This window comes from Dicentrarchus labrax, unplaced genomic scaffold (genome assembly GCF_905237075.1).
Source record: "Dicentrarchus labrax unplaced genomic scaffold, dlabrax2021, whole genome shotgun sequence".
NCBI lineage: Eukaryota > Metazoa > Chordata > Actinopteri > Moronidae > Dicentrarchus > Dicentrarchus labrax.
This window is the reverse complement of record NW_026136714.1, coordinates 18250657-18269785: the sequence shown is the minus strand read 5'-3', so window position 1 is coordinate 18269785 and position 19129 is coordinate 18250657. Positions and strand designations below refer to the sequence as shown.

At 40.5% G+C, this 19129-nt stretch overlaps 1 protein-coding gene and 1 long non-coding RNA gene across 4 annotated transcripts in view; one reads left to right on the top strand and one right to left on the bottom strand.

The window, feature by feature from the left end:
• Positions 1-1141: 1141 nt before the first annotated feature.
• Positions 1142-2402, bottom strand: LOC127376729 (uncharacterized). Its single transcript, XR_007887562.1, has 2 exons — positions 2233-2402; positions 1142-1431 (listed from the first exon to the last, which is right to left on the bottom strand). It is a non-coding gene; the product is annotated as an uncharacterized LOC127376729 (long non-coding RNA).
• Positions 1633-19129, top strand: part of taok3a (TAO kinase 3a) — a 67227-nt gene continuing 49730 nt past the window's right edge. Inside the window, exon 1 of one of the 3 annotated variants that reach the window (XM_051423820.1) lies at positions 1633-1795. The gene's annotated coding sequence lies outside the window, so the exon portion shown is untranslated. Of the gene's footprint in view, positions 1796-1921; positions 2092-2261; positions 2285-19129 lie in introns of those variants that run through there. The other 2 variants (XM_051423821.1, XM_051423822.1) reach the window with 2 other exon arrangements.

Sequence of the window (19129 nt, the reverse complement as noted above, 5' to 3'; positions counted from 1 at the left end):
CACTATTACACACTTGTATTGAGAGTTTTATGTATATTGTTTTGTATTATTTATGTTGACGACCAGTGTAACATACAAGCATGCTTGGGTCCTAATGTTATTACCAAAGATTGTAATTAATAAATATACGTTATCTTATTATTCCGTCTTGTGTTCATTTATATTAAAAAAAGAATAGAAAATGAAATTGGTTATCAGGTGCAAAGACCCAACGTTTACTTAAAGGAACCAGCTCAGAGCTGACCCGTTCACAAATTACATTTCATTATTTTCCAGGAGATTGTGGACCCTACCTCTATAAGCCTCTTGCTGCTGACCTTGTGTGATTATTAAGGGCTTTTGGTCGAGATCACCTCAAGGATTACTTGATAAATCAGTTGGTCTCTTAATTATTTTGATAATTATACCAAAAATTACACAAAATCAATGGTTATAGCTTTTCAAAAGTGAATATTTGCTTATTACTTATTTACTTCGTAGTCATATGTGATAGTAACCTGAATATCTTTGGGTTTTGGATTGGACAAAACAAAACATATTTTGGGAAACTGTAACATATTTTTCTCTTTTGTCTGCCGTCCAGGACAATATCAGGAAGGAACTGAACACGATTCCCTTAATTTACTTCCCACAAAGGCTGTGATCCTCCTTTTTTGTGTAAAGGATTATAGTCATTGTTACAGCATGGAAATATTGCCCTTTCACTGTGGCTTCCCAAGTAATGCAAAAAACACTGGGCAAGGAATTTTGAGTTCAAGACCAATCTGGGTTGAGTGTTGGGCTGATAACATGAAGGTCAATGGATTTACCTCTACTGTATTAGCGATCTTAAAAATAAACACTGATTTGGGGTTTTGGACTGTTGGTTAGACAAAACAAAACATTTACAGACTTCACCATGTGCTATGCTTTAACATAGCACTATTTCTGTCGGGAGATGTGCAGCTCTCTTTAACTGCATATTATGTGATTGAATTTGAACTGATTCATTATTTGAATTTCAAAATTGTGTGTTTACAGTGATGGTTAAATTTCACAATGAGGAATTCAGTTTCCTAGAAGATTCAAATTAGAATTTCTATGATTTGCATTTACACAGAAGCTGTAACGCCATAAAGTAAATATACCAATAATGGGGTGATTTTCCAACCACATAAGTGTTTTAATTTGTACAAAGGACAAAGGTAAATTCTTGTACTTGTTTTTAAGGTATGAGGTCTTTGAATAAATAGATACATACATTTACATTGCCTTGTGTTATAGTTGAACTTCAAATGTGCAGCAGCAGGTGGCAGCATTGTACTGAGTACATTCAGGTGACGAAGTGGCTCACCAACACTGAAGTTGCAACAGAATCGGGATGACTCAGTCCATGCATCTTTAATGATTCACAAAGGAAATAAGGTGTAGCATTCTCGGTCGCTGGCGGTACTTGTGAGAAGAGAGAAGAAGAAGCATTACGGAGGAGATATTTGATGCTGAACATTTTTTTTTTTTTTTTGCATTTGATGTGGGTAATGCAACTGAGCGTAAGACACTTGCAAAACAATCCGCAGTTGGTGTTCAATTAGTACAAAGTACGGCGCACCCTCCACCAACACGAGACAACTTTATTTCCGCCTGTCTGTCAAACCAACTGTCAAACACGAGCGAGGGGTTGTGCTCCCGCTGCTCCGTCATTCAGGAAGTCCACACCAACTGACAGCACTTCACAAAGTCCCAACGATACCTTCACAGTCCGACTAAATGTCCCTGAAGTGAGTATGCTTTTCAACGACGACGACTTTTTCAAGAGGTGAGTGTTTGTTTTCTCTCCTTGTTGTTTTGTTGCTGTCACCGTTTGCCCCCCCCCCCCCCACCCCCTTTTTAACGGTTAACAGCTCGTGCTAGCCTCGCGCTCTCGAAGTGAAATGACACTTCCTCTTGTCTCAGCGGCTAAGCTACTGGAGCTAAACGTCTAAAGCAGTGAAAGTGGATGTGGATGAGTAGTAGTCGCTCGTAGGTTGCACCTGAAGTTGTAAACGACCACGGCCGCCTGGTTTTCGACGTTGTTCTGGTTGTTTTGTTTCAACGCCACTCCACTCAGAGGGGGTGAGTACAGAGACCAGCATCAGCTCGCCGGGGTTAAGTGCGTAGGTTTGCTTTTTAAAGGTCTTGAGCGAAGTGTTTATTTGTTGATTGATGCGTTTCTGCACCTGCTTCAAATCTTCGCTGAAAATGTTGGAGACTTACGTTGTGGACTGACGGTGGAAGACGCTTTGCTGTTTGGTTTGTCCCTCAGGGGGTGAGTATGGAGAGCAAAAACGGATGACAGGTTGTAATGAAGTGTACAATTTGAAGGAGAGGGGGGGAGGTTGAAAGCCGACGAGGCGACTGGACGCTGTGTAAACTTGTCCTTGGTGTTATTTTAGCATTGTCACGCAATGTGGGCCAGTATGCGTGAGTCTGTCACATCCAAAACGACTGTGGTACCTTCCATTGCATCCTACATTGTTGTGAGTGAGATTTTACTATCAACGCACAGTCACAATGGCTCTCGGTTGAGACGGTGCAACGTCCACGACACATGACCCGAACCACATTTTTACTACGTCTCCTCTGCACTTGTCAGCCAACCGAGCATTATCTGCATCCTTCACACTTTTGCTTATAGGATTTCGATTTTTTTTAACACTTGCACTACATTTAATGCAAACGCAATGACACGCACGTCATTCATCTTTATTTAATTTTTTTTATATTACAAGTCATTTCGGGCGTGAATGCTTTTACAAGAGCTCATCACTTGCACGCAGGGACGGTGCTCGGTTAAATAACCAGCGTTAAAAAGTAAATGTAGGCTAACATGACGCGCTCGAAATGGCAGATGCAGATAGCAAGCTGAGCACCAAAACCCAAGCTGACCCAACATGATGTCATCTCTTGTGTGTAGAGCGCATGAGTGAGAGGCAGCAGACCCCGCGTTTCTCTGCGAAAACTGTGTCATTTGTGAAGATTTGTGTTAAGGAAGCATTTAATCCCATGTTATGACATTGCACCTGCATATCATTCTAATCGACTTAATCTCTTTCCACTCAGAGGTGCAAAGAAGGGATGATGTTGTGTGGACGATTTGCGAGTAAGTCTCTGTCTCTAGAGTTTCAGTGGCATACTTCAGTTTTGCAGCTGACGTGATTTTGTTCAAAGGGCACAGGGCTTTTGTGCAAGTCCTCTCCCTTATTCACCTCACCCATATCTAGTACGCTTCTATGCAACCTTTTGACCATGCAACCTGAAGAGGGAACAGAAAGTGACACACTTCCTTATTAGCAATGGTATATAGGGCAGTTCAGTATTTTATCAGGACTTTACTTCGAATGGTAAATGTCAGGATTAAAAAGAAATACTTAGGTTGTGATGTGCTAAATTCTTGTTTGTTGTACAGTTGGACCCAAGTGAGGTTACCCACATCTGGTCTTGTAAAAGCTTTTAATATGGCATGCTGTTAAACACAAGGCACACAATCAACAGACTATTTGTTCAGTGTTTTGGATGAATTATTATGATCTCCTCTGCTTTTATTTGGCCTTGGTTAAACATGGATGGTGGTCGCTATATGTAATGTGACAACAAGCTTCCTTTTCACAGGCAGAAGCAGTAAGCATACTGCTAACAGTCATGTCTTTTTATAGACCTGTGTGAGAGATTATTGAGACGTTAGCCAGGGGTCTTCTCGTGAATTTTCACAAATCCCTTTGAGTACCTGTGTGTGTGTGTGTGTGTGTGTGTGTGCATGCTGATGGATGCACTGGGAAAAGGACACATCAGCTGCTCTTGACAATTGGCTGATGTGGCTGTCAGAGACGGGGTGGAATGGGGATATGAGCCAGACATGTTCACACTAAAGGCAGGGGCCCATTTGCACACAGGACTGGTTTAACATCAGGTTCAAGATTAGGCTTAAACCAAATTGTCAGACACTTTTTTTTGTGCTGGGCTGACAACAGGCTAGCAGCTTGTAACAAGCTGTGCAGTACCGCTCTGTTCTGTGTGACATGAAGTGACATAAAGTTAGATGCTAAAAGATGTCCAAAGTGGTCCATCGCTCTCAAAAGGTAAGGCAGTATTATAGCCTACAAAAGGTAAAGTGACACTGTCGGGTGCAACAAAGGATGATCCTGGACAGCGACCTGCATAAAGAGCCCGAGGCAGATGTCAGAGTGAGAGAATTGTCCTGATGACTACTGGACTGTGTAAATTCCTGTGCCACTATACCAATAAAAATTAAGCTATACAATCTCTCAGTTAATTGGCATGGTGTGATGATGATTATATGGTGAACTGAATATTTATTTTGCACTGCATCTGTTTTACTCATGTGTATGTATATATATTTTGTTTTAGTTAATTTCAGCATCACGTTTAAACTCCAAATTCAGATTATGCTGTTAACTCCTACGACAGGTCTGGACGAGGGCTTCATGATATAGTAGAAACATTGTATTGTGATCACTGGTTCTTATCATTACTGCTTCACAGCTACTGACCGTGCAAGAATTATTTTGGGTGAAACTTGAAATGAAATGAAAGAAAAGGTGCATTTTCAAATTTAGCCAGCTTATTGTGGGCATGGCCTGACACTATCTATCAGCAGGCCTGACATTGGCAGGGGGAGGTTTAAACCCTGGCAGCAGGCTTAATACATGCCCTTCTCTGTAAAGAGTTTGATTATCTGGGTGTGAGTAAAGTTTAAAATCTAAAGCAGAACGGGCCTCTCCTCTCCAACTCTTCACCCCCAAAAACTTTCAGGAGGGCTATGATACAGTAGTTACAGAATGTTCACACCAGCATTTGTGACAGCAACATTGTGTAGCAAATTCATTTAATCTGAACAGAGATCAGTGGATTTGCTCATGGAGGCAGTAAATCCATGAAAAGCTTTCCAATTGCATTGCAAGAAGGCAAAGCTGCATAGTATTAGTAGTAGTAACAGTGGGAAGGACATCCCCCACATTTACTGTCCAGATTCAAACCCTCATGGTGGCAATTATCCAGTGCTGTTTGAGAAAGACAGATTCTTAGTGTAGTTAAAGTATGTTGTCCTGTTGGTGAGCCTAACCTTTGATCCTAATGAAGGAATTTGTTGTTATGGGAGCTGTAAATTCTAATATTCACTTCACCAAGAGGAAATGGAAACCTAAATTCCTACTCCCCAGTCACGAACAACCGTCTTGTTTCTGCAGGTCCACATGTCACTGTTAACTAAATAGGGATGCACCAGTTGTGACCTCCTGGGCCCATATTGATGTTAAAAAAACAATTTGGCCAATAGCTGATTGTTGATGTCTTTTTGTTGTGATTTATTCGCCCCATTGTGCCAGGAAAACAAAGAAAGCTACAAAGATAAGCATCTCCGCCCTATCGCAGCTTGGTCTGTTTTTCTTCTTATCCAGGATTTGAGACGCAGAACTGAGCAGCCGCTCACTGTCCCTGCTGATGCATGGAGCACAGGTATTTGCATGGAATTTCTGACAGTGCTGGAAAATGGAGGTGAATATTTCTCCAATATTCAAGTTGAAAATAACGAACACAACATTTAATCGAAAAGTTGATGCAACACATAAACATTGGTTGCTGGCATTGGTGAATGCCTTCTCATTTGCAGAACAAGGCGGATATTGGCCGATACCAATGTACGGACAATAAATCGGTGCACCTCTGCTACTAAAGGCTACAGTAGTTATCTGTACAATAAATAATTACTGTGTCCCTGTAAACAGGCTACAGTAATTACAATTGTTGGTGCGACCTTTATGTGCCTGTTTTAGCTTCTGCTTCACAGCTCTTATAATGTGCTGCAGTGCCTAATGCAATCTCTTTTAGTCTCAGTTGAATCCTGACTTGTCTAATTTAAGAACAACAAGAAGGCATACAGGCAGGCTTTTGGCCTTATAGAACCTGGGCCTATTTTAATTAGCACTGAAAACAGAGCGTTGGACAGGCTCCTCTGTCCTGCTATGACCTTGTAAGTGATGTCTTACCAGAATCCGTGACTCTTTTTCATCCCTCTCCTCTTCTCTGGGGTCATGTGGATGTCAAAGTTAACAAGTTTACCTGCTCTGCTGTCGAAGAACCATGACAGTCTCACTGCTAGGCCCATATGTCTTATGGCTTGCCACCAACCCTGTAATGAGTTTACTGGCTGTGTGCTGGGTCAGCTCTACATATCTGTGAGACAGCCATTATAATATTTTCCTAAAGTTGAAACCCTTAATGCCAGTGGAGAAAGTCTTGGCAGGTTTTGTTTTGCATCTAGTGCAACCTGTTGAAAGCACCAGTGAAAACCGTACATTTCTCCTCCCTGCTGACTAATCCATCTCAGCATCTCTCACAACTCTCTGCTGAAAGCGATGAACTTTTCTCCACTTCCATGTGATGGAAGGCTGACTTTTGAAAAATATATTAGAGAATTGTCAGTTTAGCCGGTGCTATAGCAGTTTGGTGGTTTATGCCACGGTAGCAGAGCACATCAAATATTAAAGCGCTGCTGTCAGGCTTAATGTTCTGCAGTGATCTGGTTTAGCATGTCTAATATAGGAATGCTGTCTCAGATGACAAGGAGAATTATGCCCTCCCTACCCCCACCTCTCATCTACTAGCAGATGTGCTAACACATACTGCTTTTAATGGTGATTTCAAAAGACAGCAAAACTCTGCACTGCTGCAAGATCATGGTCTTGTAAAGCCAGCAAGAGAGAACCAGTACAGATATTTGGTAACAGGATTAATATATAGTAGCAGTAGCAGTTTATTTAATTACATTGAATGAGGACTGTCTGCATACACGTACCCATGTTCACAGCGGGTGCATCCCTAAGCCTTCGTCTGCTGGGCATCAAGACAGCAAGACAGACTCAATCATGTATCTTCACAGTTTAATTAAATGTGTGCATTTGTAGGAACACAAACAGATGTCTTTTTTTTATAATCTATCTGGTCCATGTCCATGAAGGTCCAAAAGGCCGAGTCATAATCAGAAACTCTTCCATCTGCATTTACTTCTGGATCTGATGGAAACTGCGTTTTGACTGAGCATGATAGGAGTCACAGGGAAAAATGTGAAATGGATCTAGTCATGGCCCAGCAGCAGGTGCAGAACTGAGTCATGGCCTTGGTCTACTGAAAGCTGTCTCGGAGGGGAGGAAGTCACGGCCCAGCAGATGTCTCATCAACAAATGCCTCCCCAGTGAGTGTGCCACTTCTGCTGTTGACTCGCCACCCCACACTGCTGAAAATTGCCTTTGTCTGACCAACAGGTTTAGATCTTTGGTGAGTGGTAGCATCCAGCATCCAGTCATCCATTGAAGTTTTCACAATGGAAACCTCACGTACATTAAAATACACTTATTGTGGAATTTTAAATCTAGGTGTTTGCCTGGAGGCACCTGCGAGCCTTTATTCACCTGGCAGATCTATTCTTTTTTCTTCTTCACACCTTTCATAAGCTCTGCTCGCGTGACATCTGGCTTAACTTGCTTACCGCATGCAATAGCGATATGTTATATACCAAAATGCAGAACAGATTGGTTGTTAAATACGTCATTCTTTCTTGTGCATTACTTGGACTGCTCGTCCCCTCATTGTTTTCTTCCTCAAGCATACTAAACCCTCTGTCATAAGAGAGGCATTTTGGCAAGTTAGCCTCACTGGGTGTGGGAGGTTAGCATGAGCGACTTGATTACAGCTCTTCATTAGACGCGCGCCTCCAATCCTCTGGCGAGGTTGCAGCTGTGACCATGAGTTTGCCCCCCCCACCCCCTCTTTTCAACTCCCATTATGTCCGGCTACATCTGTCTCGAGCTCTCCTGCGAAATCTGCAAGCCTCTCTCTGCTCTTGCATGACTGGGCCAAGTTGAAGTGCTGGGGAATTATGGCTGCAGCCATCATCATCACCCAAAGAGACACCACCATTGCTGATGGCAGACTTGTCTTATCTCTGCCCACCACCACCCCTCCTGGGTCTAGGGCTTAATTTAGCTCGGCAGAATGAAGGATAGGGCTTAGGCAAGAGTATATTTAGAACTACATGGTTCGCTGTAATAGGGGTCTTTTTAAAAAATTGAAAGTGTCATGTCATAGGCCTACAATTTGCATCCATTCTGCTGACTCTCTCTTGCATGCAACCAGCTGGGAAAACTCCAGTATGCGCTGCTAGCTTAGCAGAGTGGTGCATGTCAGCAAAGCTTAGGATGCATGATTGTGATGGACACATTTGCTGATGTGAGTGGGGGTGAGGTAATACACTGCACCATACTGGTCTATTTTGGGAACTTCCTTTGCCTGCCCAAAGCGCTTTTGTGTCTCACAGTTCTACATCATAATTTCTACTCCGCTCCTTTAGAACATGTTTTGTCTTTCATTTCAAGTGTTGTTGCAGAGAACATTTCACTGGTGTGTTGGTTGAGCGCTTCCATGGCAGTGCAGCAAAGCTGGCCGGTGTGTGCGTGTTCCCTCTTGTATGTAAATTTGTCCTGAAGGTAAAGATGTAGCTAACGGAAAAATAAATGGTCAAACATCAGGAATTAATTTGCTTGGCAACATTGTGTAACTTTGTAGCACACAGCTAGCAGGTAAAGCACACTGTGTTAAATTCAGTTAACCGAAATAATGTGCAGATTTGTTTTCTCCCCACCGACTAAACGACTGGTTGCAGATTAAGTCGAAGTTTTAGCCTTTGGTTGACTACAGACCTAGCAGTTTGGGAGTTTCTGTTGAACTAGTGGAAGCCATTGCTGTATGTTTTGTGTGTGTTCAGAGGCTTCAGACCTGCTGACCCTGGTCCCGAGGATGCAGATATGTAAATCATGCATACATGCCAAAACAGTGACTGAGAAGTGAAAGAAATAAACCTGGCACTAAAAAAATCTGATTGTCATTGAAAAATACATCAGAATACAAAAATGTCTGTCTTATTTTTCAGTGGAATTTCTTCAGTACCAATACAAGTGTTTCAATGTCAATGTTTCCTTTTTTGTTATTTTCGATACCAAAGGTTACATTGTTACTTAGTTAATTATAATATGAGTTTAAGCCTCATATAATGTCACAAGGATGAAAATCACCATGAACCTTTTTGGTCTGCCTGCCACAAAACCTGACGTAAATGCTTGATAACTCCTCATCTGTTGGGCTACCAGAGTGTTGTGCCAAAACCTGCCAAAACCCCCACACCCCCCCACACCAGTCCCAAGAGAAACTAGGCCTCTGCCCAAGCTCTGTGCAGCCCTAATGCTGTGACTGGACAGCCTCCATTGGGTCAAGTGGAGATTTGCCTCTGATGAATCTGGGAGAGATTGCGTTGTGCTCTCACTAGCCAGCAGTGAATCAGGCTAAATGTGACTTTAATTTTTAATTTTTTAGTTAAGTCTGTGGCTCGGCCTGGCAGAATATGTTTACTGCAGGATTTCCCCACCAATAATTTACAGTTCAAGACAACATCATGGCTAACGAATTATGGAGGATATGCTATTTCTGTTGAACAAACACAGCTATTTTCTTGTATTTCAGCCTTCTTCAAGAGTTGCTGCCATTATCTCTCCAGCTGAGCTTTTTAGCTCAACCCTGATTTATCCGACTGCATGTGAATGGTGTGTCATATTGCATGTGAGTCGGAAAAATAAGGCAACGAAAGCCAAAGCAAGTAGTTCTGCCACCCTTTTCATGCTCAATAGTCCATGCTATTATAGCTTTGTATGCCTTTGTGAACCTAGAGAGCCCGAGGTTGAACTGAACAATCGTCCAATTAAACTGTGACTAGGAGGAAACTCTGCCAGTCAACAGCCTGCCCTGCTACTCACTCATTCTTGCTTTTGTTTCCTCTCTTACTCACACACACACACCCACACACACAACAGCTCTTCCTACACAAGCACAAATGAACCAGATGTGCAGCGCTGCAAAGCCAGGAGGCCACGAACCCTTGGATAATTGCAGGGATGATATAGTCCCAGAGGGCAAATGAGGAAATGGTTAAATTATCAGGCCATGAGGGTATCAAAGAAGCCGATGCAATCACACGCCCTTCCTGGCTTTTCATAGACAGCAACCTCTTGACCCGTGTCCAGCTATTGTTTCCTAGTGTGATACAGGGGCCATGTCAGATAGGAAAACCTATTGTACATTCTTCTTCTACCAATTCACAATGAAAAGCAGGAAGCAGGCCAATATTACTATTAGATTAGATGTCTAGGTTCAAGTTACTGTTCTCACCAATAATCACAGGCTGGATGTTATTGCTTTATGAGCACTGTAACGCAGGATAATTAAGCCATCATTCATTGATTAGCTTTTAAACTGCTGACTGCACCTACAGTAAGTCTAGAGAGACAAAGTGAATTAAGAGTTTTCAGTTGTACAGTATTATCGTCCACCGCATTCAAGGAAAATTAAAGAAGCTGGGTCTGAATCCTGATACCTCCCCACACATAGCTGTTATAAGTCAAGATAATAACATGATTGAGGGCCATAATAGACTGGCAAGTAAGAGTCTCAGTTTAGTTTAGTTTATTTGCACCATTATACAAAGCATAATACATGACATATAGAAAACAGTAATTGCAGGAGAAGAAGGAATGGCTTATTCACTGCAAAATAAAAATGTAAAAAATATCCATCAGGATGTAGTGATAGTGAAATTGTACTGGAAGGAACTAGTGACTGCTCTCCAATCCCCTTTTCCAAAGAGACAGGGTGTGAGGGGTTGAAGTTAATAGATCCCACCAGGAACGGCAAGCTTGTTAGAAATGAAGGGAAAACAGCAGAATAAATAAAGAACAGGCAGCACAGTGATCTACTTGTTGGACTGACATTGTCCTTTAAATATAAAATGTGGCTTCATGACATCTATTTTTCAGCATGTGTCTTGAAGTGGGAAACTGAACCTCTCGCTCAGTAAAAGTGAGTAGAATTCCCTCGACAAATATACTAGGCAAGAAAGCTTCAAGATACACAATTATGGTTATGAGCATTCTCTATATAGTCCATCAGGTTCAGGTTGATCAACAGAAAGAATCTAGTCAACTATTTTGTTAATTGATTTATTATTTATTAGTGCTGTCAAACGATTAAAATATTTAATCGCGATTAATTGCATTAATGTCATAGTTAACTCCCAATTAATCGCAATTAATCGCACATTTTTTATCTATTCTAAATGTCCCTTGTTTCTTTTTGTCCCATTATTTTTTCTCATTTTAATGCTCTTATCAACATGGAAAAGTGGATCGGCTTGCTTTGTTCAAATGTTGTTTTTATTGAAAAGTCATCCATTGTCGCCTGGCTTTGACGAGGGGGCGGAGAATTCACATCAGCTGTGTGTTTGGCCATCAAGTGGTATTTCAGACTGGACGTGCTGCGATGATAGCTCAGTTCACAACGACAAAACACACAGATCACTTTGGTCTTGTCAATGGAACCATTTGGCAACTTTTTAAAAGTAAACTTTCCATTCAGAATATTATTGGCATCCATTTCGGTGTCTCGCACTCGCCATCCACTCAAAATGTAACGTCTACTACTCTTAAACAAGTGTGTGCGGCGTGCCTGTTGTTTTGTTTCCGGTCTAGCTAGATCCGGTGTGGTGTTGTAGTTTTTCTAACGTAGCTAGTTGTTGCAACAGCATGTGAAAAAAACTACAAAGTGTGCTAGGCCAAAAAGAACGTTAATCTTGTGATAAAAAAGTTGACGCTGTTAAAATGGGTTTGCGTTAACGCCGTTAATAACGCGTTTAACTGACAGCACTATTATTTATCTCACCACCCTTTTCAAGCAAAGAAATCAAATCACCTGGTTTCAGAGTTTTCTATTTCTAAATCTTTTAGGTCAGTTGCAGCCCTATTGAAGATTAACACACATACTACAATGAAGAAAAAACACTATAGATTTCCTTGTCCTTTTGTGACTGAGCGTTGGTTGAAGAAAGTTATAATGTTTATTTAGGTCTGGGACAATCATATATGGACATATAGGGAAGACAAACAACACGACAAGTTGTGTAGGTGGCTGGATGTGGACTGGAAGATCAGGACTGGTAGGTGGGGACAACTTTATTTGACAAAGCCTGGCCTAATCCAGCAAACATGTTGGCTGTGGCCAGATCTGTTTTTATTGAGTAGTCTTATAAACAATTGTTTAACAAACCCATCAGTACTTGAGTGCTTATGACCCAACACTCAAGCTACAGTTGGAATATTGATGCTCATTGATTCTTTTTATGTAATTGAGCATTTACAGCTGTATCTCTCACACTGTAATCGTGGAATTAGCAGCACGTCTTTTGGTATAGTATAAACTACAGTACTACAGTACCCCCCCTGTGTGTGTGTATGTGTGTGTGTGCGCGCAAGCGCACATGCGTATAAAGGAGGCTTGGATGAATCAGTACAGATCTAAAAGAGGAAGAGGAAGGCTAAGTTCTGAGCCTGAATTAATTCCCAAACTAATTGCGGCCAGACTTTACAGGGGATAAAAAGCTGAACTCCTAAGTCCTAAAACCCATGGGCCCTCTCCCACTCTATGTAAACCCAAGTGATGATGTACATAATTTATACCGTCAGTGTATATTTGAAAAAGAAGAAGAGGAAGAGGCAAAACACAAGGGAAATGACTCAGTGGCCTAGATGCATGTTTCCTTTTTGGGGTTTCCTCTGCTTGATTTCCTCCCCCTGTCTTTCTCTTTCATTTTGGCTGATCTTTTTTTTTTTTTTTTTTTGAAAAAGGCAGAGGAGGCTGCGTTGCATCCATTGAGATTTAATAGCTAGACGAGTCAAATTAAGGCACTACCTTTCAGGTACTTCTCAAGTAATGTCATGAAATCATTTGACACACCAATGGCTCCTCTGTCACACCAATGAAAATGAGAAAAATGCGGGAACTGTGTAATGTAAGCATTCAGTGAGCAAGGCGAAGTTTGTGGTGTTTCTCTGGAACCACTCAGACTTTGACTCACAAACGCCCAAATCCCATTTTTTTGTCTTCTTCTCTTCGTAGTCAACTAAAAGCCATGGGCTCCTTCTGAACATGGCTCCTTGTAATACATTAGTGGTTGCAAGGCATTTTTATCCAGTCTATTATGAAGCTGACAGCTTTGGGAATCCTAGCCATAAGTGTATAACCGTGAATCACAACATCCCCCGCCATCCCTTAAGGCCCCGGCAAATGACTGCATGACATCATCGTTTTCCCTCCAAGAACACGGCCTTCAAGAAAGTCAGAGAGGGCGTCTCATCCACCAAGCATAGGCGTCTTACATGGAATCCATTCACTGAGCTGGGAGATTTAGAGTAGACTCATGTTCATTGCTTTGGCTTTGTCTGGAGGGCAGTCAGTATTGCTCTGAATTTGGCAAACCTTTGTTGACAGATTAAGGAAAGAAGGCCGTTGAAAACATTTAGATACTTCCTCTTACAAGGGGTCTAAATCTTTGTTCTCAAAGCACCAGATCAGAGAATGAGGGGAAACCTGATTCGCTAACCCTATCTGGGAAAGGTGGACACATGCACAGACAATAGTAGTTTGACTTTGCCATTCATGGTAGTGGAGCACTGCTCATACTCCAGCTAATCGCAGCTCAGCATGTCTGTTAATTTGAGTCTCTTTAATATTTCATTATGAAAAAAACTCAAGTAAGTGGCAGCTGCATGTTCTACTCACTTTAATAATTTCTCTTTTGCACTGCTTTCAGTAGAGAGCATGCAATACGCCTCTATTAATCTTTCTGCTGCTCTTGATTGGAAAATCCTGTTGGGCTTTGGAGTAGCACTTCACTCTATGCTCAGCTCTCCCTGTGTACATATACAAACATGCACATGCACACACACACACACACACACACACACACACACAGAGAGAGACACCCTTGGAGCTGTAACTAGATCAGCTGGTGTGCACTTCAATGAGTAGAAGTCTCTGTTTGCATGTGTCCATGCACACTGCTGACGAAATGACTGTAGCACTCACTAATGATTACACGCGTTGTCCGTGTATGTGTGTTTGCACATAGTCTCTCATACACTCAAACTCTCTGGTACTCTCATGCATTTTGCATGGCCTTGTGGGAAAGCAGAATGGGGCTACAGCAGCAGGATGACTCACTAGCCGGTGTAGGCATTTGACCACAGGCACTTGTTACTGTGGTGTCAGGGACACAGCTAGGACTATCTCAGTCTCCTTCACACGTGCAAAAAGTTTGTGAGTCTTTGAAGAGCCAGAATAGTTGATGTGGGGGCTAAAACCTCAGTGGGAGCAAATCATAGTGAATCTATATTGTCTGTCATGTGGCCTTGCTGTCGTACCAGAGTGATCGTTCTCACTGCTGTACTGTCTGACATACCATCATTTATGAGCTCATATGTGTGTGCACCTGAATATTATTTTTTTTTCTTTATTATTTTGTGTGTGCATGTGTGATTCCACAGCTATCATGTGTTTGGGTGTGCTACTGAAGAGTATTTTTGCAGCCACAATGAAAATCAATACAGTTGGGAATTGATAGTGTCATAAACAGGCCCAGGGTTATTGCCTAGTCGATATGGCCCATTTCAGAACCAGAGTCCCAGCTGAGCCTGGCTAGATGTGGCCAGTGGCAATGACTGTTACACACACCGATGAAAACACCAACACTTATCAAATGGGCTGCCTTTGGCATTCACACCGGTTTAGCACCAGCAGCAGCCCTGTGTGTTACCCTGCGTCAATGGAAACTCGTCACCCAAAGGTTGAGACCTCAGTGAACAAACCTAATTGACATTTACCCTTAAATGTTGTCTGTCCCCTCTCCTCCTTTTTTTTTTTTTTTTGTAAATAAACAACAGGGATATAATTTTAGTCTGCTTCTAGGGGAGGCTGCTTATTCTGGTTATTATGTAGGACATCTTATATACATCCATCACATTTTGCCTTGTTGGATTCATTGTTACATTTCCCATTTTCTTACCTAATCAATATCTGCATGCATATTAACACCAAACTAAAAACTAAGTCTACATTTCCTTCCATTCCTCCTTTTTCTGTTGGAATCATGAACTGTAAGCTGGCGACGGAGATTGACAGATGCCATCACTTTTTGTTCTGAAATGGCTAAATATTATTATATAATATTTTAAATTGAATTCTGATAAAAATTGTAGTCTGGGACTGTTAATCCACGGAGTTATGTGAAATAGAAACTTTGTGTTTGTCTTGGATTGTAAGAATAGCTTGAAGTGTTAATAACAAGGATTTAATCACTGCCTGTTTAGTTCTTCATGACACTAGAATGTTATCTGTCAATCAGCTTCTGTATTCAAGCCTCTCTACATAGTCATATCCTCCTCCTTGGTGAAGGATATAATGTTGATACACTACCGTTGTGGAATAAATCATGGTGCCAGGTTGACATATTTTCTGTAAACTTAACAGTCACAAATTTAAATACTTGTAATTTCAAATCATACTCCAGCTGAGAGAATAATTTGCTTTGTTCATGTGACTGTGCTATTTTTGATTATGCTGTTATAGTGTAAGCATGCAAGAGTAAGAGAAACGTCCCAGTGGAAGAGAGTCTAAAAATAAAACAACACATAATAATTCAACTTTACACGTAGTTTTTTATTTTGCTTTTCCCTGTAGTATTCTTATCGTATAAGGAAAAATGTTGCCCGTGTTGCGACTAGTCATCGTGCTTTTATTTAATTTAATTATTTAAATATATATATTTTAACAGCCGCCTGTTAAATGATAATGAAAAAAGTGGTAATGATTCTGACTGTGTCAGAACAACCAGCAAGGACACTGCACATGTAGTTCATTTTCAACACAGTATAACATCACACAAGTCTTGTTGTTCAAAACACGGAATAAATAACTTCTAACTTAAGAAAAACAAAAACTCGCTGACTTATCGATGCGGTGGATGAGGTATAACATTAACAGTTACTTACAAATTACCTCGCTACAAACTCGCTCCTCTTCCTCCGTTTCATGCCTGTCCTGTCCCTGCCTGAACTCACCGTGTTTTCATCTCCAGAGTTATTGTCCTGTTCGGAGCTTCTGTAAATCAACTGTCCTCTGTTGAGCCTGGTTCAGTTGCGCTCTCCTTGGCAGTATTCCCTGCTGGATCCCCTGCTCCTACACTAGTAGTGTTTAAACTCCCCCTCCCCTTGGAGCTTGCAGTCCCAGCTACTGACTGCCTGCATACAGGGAGGGCAAGAGGTGAGGGAGAGAAAAGTCACCCTGAGCAGCAGGCATGGGAATGAATTACAATATAGTATATTTTAATATATTTTGTGCATTTTTCCGATGGTCTAAATAAGTAGAAATACATTTTCTAATAGGGTCTCAAAAGTTGATAAATCTGGTGAGAATATCATCAAGGTTTTATGATATAAATTTTTTTTTTTTTTTTTTTTTTTTTTTTTTTTTTTTTTTTTTTTTTTTTTTTTTTTTTTTTTTTTTTTTTTTTTTTTTTTTATTACCCTAAAAAGATATGTTCCATGAGACATTAATTAATTTCTTTTTTTTATGATTTCTCTACAATACAGGACAAAACCATAAGTGTGGTTGTGTGTATATATTTATCAGCTACTAAACCTTAATGGCAACTAATGTTCCAAGGACAGTAACTGTAGTGGACCGTGTCATTATCGGATTGGTGCAAAGACATTGATACTAATACTACTGATAAATACTGTATAAACTAAATCATGTATTACAGTGTATCTAGTGTTGAAACTATGTTAATTCTTCTAATGCAAGTGGGTGGGTGTATAGAGCTGGGCTGATGTAGATAGATCCTGACAGATTCTCTGTTTAACCCATTGACCACAGGTCAGTATTATGGATTAAATTTGACTTGTGCGTTGGCCTATGCTTTAGAGATTACACCCTGTTAACCCTTTGACTGACTGGTCTCCAGTCATCCAATCCTGTCATTAACCCCTGATATGGGCTCATTAACCAGCAGCACCACCACCTGAGCAGGCCACAGTAAATGTGAAGGTAGAGGAAAATGTTTTGAAGAAAATGGGGTTGTCCTTCTCTGTGAATGTGTTTTGATCTCTCACTTCCTAAAAATTGGGTCTCTGTAAATAATTCTACGATGAAGACAGTCTAGACTTGTTGTATTTGAAAAGTGTCTTGAGATAATTTTTTTTAGATAAAAAAGTAGCGCTATACAAATAAAATTGAAATGAATTAAATTGAATAATAAGAATAAGAATACAATATTTTCTAATGATTTGAGATTATATGAGCTCTTTAGTAGGTGTGTTTTTCAGCTGGGACTTATATATTTCCTGCTTGGTTATACAAGACAAACAATGTTAAAGTAACAGTGTGCAATGCTATAGTATTTCCTTTCCTTAAATTATATTTAGGCAAGGCAAGACCGCTTTATGTAGCACATTTCAAACACAGAGGCAGTTCAAAGTGCTTCATATAAGCAAGGAGAACAGTTAGACATGATATTTAAAAACAAATTCAAATAATCATTAGATTAGATTAAATTAGTCACCTCTTGTGTCTAATGTCCACATTTACTGCTAGAATTTAATTTCAATCAAATTGGACGAGCATAGGCTGTAAGGATGGAGATTAAATTCTTGTTTGCTTCAGGTTTAAAACTGTCTATTCCTACAGAGGCAAACATTATACTTCAGGAAACATCTTCTACTTTTGCCGTCTTCCTCATGATGCTGATACCAGTAGAACTATAACACACTGATGATTATTTGCACAGCAGCAGCTTTGGACATTTCCCACAAGGGCATCGCCCATATTTAGTTCACTACAGCTTCTTTGTCGTCATCCTCTGTGTTGATATACTGTGCAGATATTAAAATGTGCCAACTCAGAAGGGCAGTATCAGTTTAGAGTACTTAGTTCGAAAAGACATGTTGACATGTCATAGCAGGAAAAGCACAGTTGTAACTAATAACTTTAACAATGGCTCTCTTTTATTAAGTGTTCCAGTCAGATATGTCAGTGAGCCAGCATGCACAATAGCAGTGATCTGGAGTTGTGCATCTAAATGCATTGCAGTTATTATTAATGTTTTTAATTACACATGTGCTTTGCCTGCTATGACAAGTATCTGCTGTGGATAAGAAGACATTAAAGGAAATGTCTGGTGTTCGCTTCGCTTTGACAAATTACGTTGAATTAAACTCAAAAGTAAATTCTCAATGTCCTGGATACTCAGGATCACCTAATAGCCAGTGGTAACCAAATTGTGGTTACACAAATATAATAAATCTGAGAGGCCCTAATGTGATTAATAGAATTAGACTGGAAAAAGAGACATGTTCCTAGGACACAAAATGGTTGACCAAACATTTCTGGGTTTCTTTTTTCATGTGAAATGCTGGATAATTATGTCAGTCTGAAACAATGTAGGTAAAGTAAGTAAGTAAAACTTTATTTATATAGCACTTTTTTGACACAGAGATCCAAAGTGCTTTACAAACATACATATGGGTATAACCATACCCAATCAAACAAAAAAGGGAGCATGTAAATGCAAGCATAAGGAAGATAAAACAAGAGGGAAGGATACATTAAAAGAGACGACAGATGAGAAAACAATCAATGTGAGGAGAAAAGTCAGTTTATAATCTGTTTAGTTAAACTGCTCATCGCTCGCCTTGTAAACACATGGATATAGTTTGTTTTAGCAGGTCACAGACCAAAAAGTTGGGGAACCCCTGGGATAAAACCTTACTCTTGACAGTTTCCATTGGGACTATTTGTTTGCTAGAGAATCATTCTAATGAAAATAACCTAACTACTCTGCACATATTCACTTGTATTCCTCCTTGCACTGTAAATGGAGATTCATCAGTCTTAACCTTAAGCTCCCCTTTGTTATGTCATGTTCTCTTTTCTTCCTACCTCCCTGTCCCTTTCTTTGTCTTTCATCCTCTCTTCATGACCTCTTTCTCTGTCTCTCATTGTAATCCAAAGATGCATTGTTAGACATCACACACACACACACACACACACACACACACACACCATATATATACACATAGTCATACTTGTCCTACAAACTCTGCCTTTACACTTATGTAGGAAAGTGTAATTTTACATACTCATCCTGTACATACTCTTACTGACC